A 5,182-nucleotide genomic window follows, 5' to 3' on the forward strand; every position below is an offset into this window, starting at 1 on the left:
AAAGCATGATTTTTTCATGATTAACTAAACTCTTTTTAGCCTTAGCCCGATCATCGCTCCGACAAAGTAATCGTGAGATATGAGCCCACACTAAATACTTGGCACCTCGGTATTCGTTATCTCTCCTATATATGAGATAGTACAAATTTGTCACTCAAAGTTGATTCGATTTCAATTCAAAAAGCAAACGTTGTGTTGGAATCGTTTGGCGTACAGTTAGGAAGTTGAGTCGACGGTGCTGTATTCAAAATCCCGTGAACAAATTGGCGTGTTCAATTGGAAAAAAAGCTAGTTGGATTCAGTCAAGGGAGATAGTGATCGGATATAAACGACTCACACGGTTGAGGCCGTTAATTCGAGTTTGAATTTTCAGATCGCAAGGCTGTCGAAGTATTAAATTACAGGTACGTGCCACGTGGTTGGAAATTCGACAAGGGTCGATTTGCAGTTGATATCGGGATCGACTACGAGAGGAAGAGTTAGCGGTTTGAGAGATCCTCGACTGCTATAACCAGCTTATCGCTTGGAAGGAAAAATATGTTTCAAGGATTGATTCAAGATTGGAGTACATTGAGGCTGAGGCTAAGGTTAAGCTTAAAAAATATTTTATTTATCCATTTATTTTATTTTCTATTTTTGAATTTGTTTTTATTTTATTTTTTTGTATTTTCTTATTTTATTATCTTAATCAATTTAAATCCCCTATTTTTATTTTATTTTTTATTTTTTTAGCATTTCTACGCACCGGTCGTAGGTACGACTATGACCTCGATAGTGATTCTGGTCACGAAAAAAGGTAAAATTAGATAGCCAGTCCCTGTGGATTTGACCCTATTACTTTGTATTGCTAATTACTATTATTTTGTCGTAGGAATTTATATTTGGTGGTTTTGACGCCCATCAAATTATGGGGCCGTTGCCAAAGATTGGTGAAAATTTCTAATTTTTGTTTGTTTTCTTTATGACTAGGTCAGAACCGGGGACTCTAGCATTTGAACCGGAAATAGAAAAATTGGCTCGAACACTTCGAAGAAAAGTTATTCAGCGCGGTAAACAACCACAACCCGACTTTGAAGAAGGATCTTAGACCGAATATATTTACTCATCCGAAGATTCAAATGAAATGGCAGATCAAACTATAGGCCAACTTACAGCAGCACCAAATGAACAACTGCTATGCATAACTTATCCAGCGGGCAAAACACCGTTCGAGTTACAATCGGGATTAATACATTTATTGCCTACTTTTTGTGGTTTAAAAAAACGAGAACCCCTATACTCATCTGAAAGAGTTCCATATGGTTTGTCTAAGCATGAAACCAAAAGGAGTAATTGAGGATCAAATAAAATTAAGAGCTTTTCCTTTTTCATTAGCTGACTTTGCTAGAGAATAGCTGTTTTATTTACCTCTAGGATCTGTTAATACTTGGACTGATATGTCTCGATTGTTTTCTGACAGGTTTTTCCCAGCAGCTCGAGTAGTCGAATTAAGGGGAAGTATAGTCGAAATTTAGCAAAAAGAAGCAGAATCACTCTATGAATATTGGGAGCGATACAAGAAGTTGTGCGTAAGTTACCCACAACATGGCCTATCTGAACAATAGCTCTTACAATATTTCTACAAAGGGTTACTCCTAATGAAAATGAAGATGATTGATGCAACTAGTGGAGGGGCTCTTGTGAACATGACTCTTCAAAGAGCTAGGGAATTAATTTCGACTATGGCTGTAAATTCTCAACAGTTTCAACCACCTATGGAACTTACGAGAAGGGTTCATAAGCTAAATACTAAATAAGATTGATGAACTTACTAATGTGGTTAAAACTATACTTGCAGAAAAATCGAACCTAACTCGGTTATGTAGGATTTGTGCTCAGATTAATTATCCAACCGACTCGTGCTCGATTTTAATTGAGGACACAACTACAATAGTAAACACCGTTGAGAACTTCCTAGGGCCACTTCAAAGGCGTTATGATTCATATTCAAGCACGAACAATGTAGGGTGGAGGGATCACCCAAACTTGAGCTATGGGTCGAACCCTCAATACAATCAATCATATCAACCAAGACCACCTCCACATCAACAGTATCAACCTCTAAAGTCATCTCTTGAAGCCATAGTAGAGAGGTTAGCTGTTAGCACTGAAAAGTTCCAACAAAATACTAAAACACATTTCTAAGAACTAGATCAACAAATAAGTAAGCTAGCACTTACGGTTAGTCGTTTGGAGAACCAAGGAAAATTACCATCTCAAACCGAGCCAAACCCACGTCAAAACGCAAGTGTTGTAACCATAAAAGATGGAACATAGTCAAAACTAGTGCCTGGTACGTGTCCTAACCACGACATTGAACAGGAAGCTGAACCAACAGCTCTCACTGAGCCGACACCTCATAAACCATTTGTTGTACTTCCCCCGTACCCTAGAAGGCTCACCCAAGTTAAAAAGGAACAAAAGGAAAAAGAAATTCTTGAGATATTCCGGAAGGTAGAAATTAATATTCCTTTACTTGATGCGATTAAACATGTTCCACGCTATACAAAATTCTTAAAAGAACTGTGCACCTACAAAAAGAAACTCTAAGGAAACAAATGGGTAAATGTGGGGGAAAACATTTCTGTAGTACTACACAGAAAAATTCCACCTAAGCGTAAGGATCAATGTATGTTTTCTATATCCTGCAAAATAGGTAATATTGTTATAAAAAAAAGCCATGTGTGGTTTAGGAGCATCTATTAATGTAATGCCTTTATCTATTTTTAAATTGCTAAATAACGGGTCTTTTGAAAGAAATAGGGGTGATTATTCAATTATCAGATAGGTCATGCGTATATCCAGAAGAAGTGCTGGAAGATGTCATTGTAAAGGTAAATGAACTAATTTTTCCTGCAAACTTTTACATCATCGATATGAATGATGACCACTCAAAAAATGCTTCTGATATTCTACTCGGGAGACCATTCCTAAGTACTGCACGTACAAAGATTGATGTTCGAAATGGAACCCTCACTATGGAATTTGATAGTGAGGTGGTAAAATTTAAAGTTTATGAGGTGATGGGCTAACCCAGTACAATGTCGAATATTTCTAGTGTTGATATTATTGAACCACTAACGAAATTTCATTTTGAGTATGATGAAGAGGATAGGTTACAAACTATGCTTTGCAGGAATTTAGACCTCAATACAATGGATAAAGTAGGGGAATTAATGACATTTAAAGAGCCAATTCGTGAAACTGTCGTTTTCATAAAGGCACCACAGTTTCCCAAAAATATATATCATCAAAACCAAACATATTAAAAACTAGCCTACACAAAATAACCAAATACATACTTAAAACATGCCAAACCATATGACCAAATACACTTTCCATAGTAAACCAAAATAACAATAGCCTATACATGCCATATAACCAAGTCACAAAGTATATAAATACCGAAATTATTAACTGGATAATGTGAGGCAATCTCCGTCGACTTCCAACCCGAGCGAACGTCCCAAACACTGTAAATAATAAAAAAGAATAACACAAAGTAAGCGATAAAGCTTAGTAAGCTCGTAATATAATAACTCATATTACTAAATAACCACATTACAAACAATTGCATTAAGTCATAATATAGCTCATTTTATTTCACAATTCTACCTCATATTCATGCACATGATTAAACAAGATTTCCACGAGTTTATTCATTTCAAAGCTCGTATGCCTCTTAAACTTCTTATCACTTCATTCTCATTTACAAATACATAAGAAACAATATATAGCTTTATTTGATCCATTATTCATCACATTTCTATAGCCGAAAGAATCATGTAAATTATCGTTAAATAATTGTAATTCTCACTCAATGTGCCATATTCATATCATTAACACAATCATTGCTTATATCACACATATCATTCAATTCATACCTCATTATAGCCAAATAAACACATTTTGGCATAAAATATAATTATACACTAATAATTCCCATTAAATTACCTTCATTTAACTCTTACATAGGTTTTGAATGTACCTGTGTTGCTTAATTCAATTGAACTTTCATTCTAGTCTTAACTTTGCGTGATGAACCATTCAGAATCGTTAAAAATACTCAAAAGTCTCGTATAATACATACAATGTCATATCTCAGATATGGTCTTACATGTTATCACATATCAGTGCCAATAGCCCAACTATGGTCTTACACGAAATCACATAACGATGCCAATGTCCCAGACATGGTCTTACACGTAATCACATATATCGATGTCATATCCCAGATATGGTCTTACACAAAGTCTCATATAAAGATGCCATAGCCCAACTATGATCTTATACGAAATCATGTAATGCCATGGTCCAACCATGGTCTTTTCCGCCAATTCATCTCTCATTACGGAACGATTGTGTTCGATCCTGCATTTTTACTTATTTTGAACATTTAATTTAAGCTCCACAATTAAATCGATTATATGAATCCATTCATACTATCATTCATCAATTACATAAATATACATTGAAGTTTGATTATACGAACTTACCTCGATTGCTAAAACGACGGAACGGATCGACTGGTCCGATACTTTATCTTTTCTCCAATCTAGATTCGTATTTCACTTTTCTCGATCTAAATATAATCAAAATCAGCTTATTTAATTATCTATCTATTCAATTTAATCCAAAATTTACCTTAAATCATATTTACACTTTTGCTCCCATAATTTCACTTACAATTTAGTCATTATCACATAAAATCACAATTTCATGAAATTAAACACAAATCCAAGCTAGCCGAATTTTCCGTATATCGCTAGCAGCCTATATTTTCAATTTATTTCACATTTCAACCACTAAATTTCCACATTTCATAATTTAATCCCTAATTGACATTTTTATCAAAAATCACTTTATAAAAGGTAAAAATCTAATATCAAATATTCATATTTCATCAAAAACTATCAAAGATCTCAAGTATTCAACAATGGAAATTCACAAAATCTTTAATATTTTTAGAAACGGAGGTACGGGTTAGCTAGATTACGAAGCAACAATCTCAAAAACGTAGAAATTATTAAAAATGGAGCAAAAACCACTCACCAATTTGTCTTCAAAGTTTGGCCAACTAACAAGCTCTCCCATGGCTGATTTTAGGTTGAAACTTCGGTGAAGATGGATAGTGGAAGAAGAT

General features: G+C 34.6%; 1 long non-coding RNA gene across 1 annotated transcript; it reads right to left on the reverse strand.

Moving 5' to 3' along the window:
- Positions 1-3,083: 3,083 nt before the first annotated feature.
- On the reverse strand, positions 3,084-5,182 carry LOC107956708 (uncharacterized). The gene is made up of 3 exons (XR_001700209.2): positions 5,092-5,182; positions 4,536-4,621; positions 3,084-3,512 (listed from the first exon to the last, which is right to left on the reverse strand). It is a non-coding gene; the product is annotated as an uncharacterized lncRNA (long non-coding RNA).

This window comes from Gossypium hirsutum, chromosome D07 (assembly GCF_007990345.1).
Source record: "Gossypium hirsutum isolate 1008001.06 chromosome D07, Gossypium_hirsutum_v2.1, whole genome shotgun sequence".
Classification (NCBI taxonomy): domain Eukaryota; kingdom Viridiplantae; phylum Streptophyta; class Magnoliopsida; order Malvales; family Malvaceae; genus Gossypium; species Gossypium hirsutum.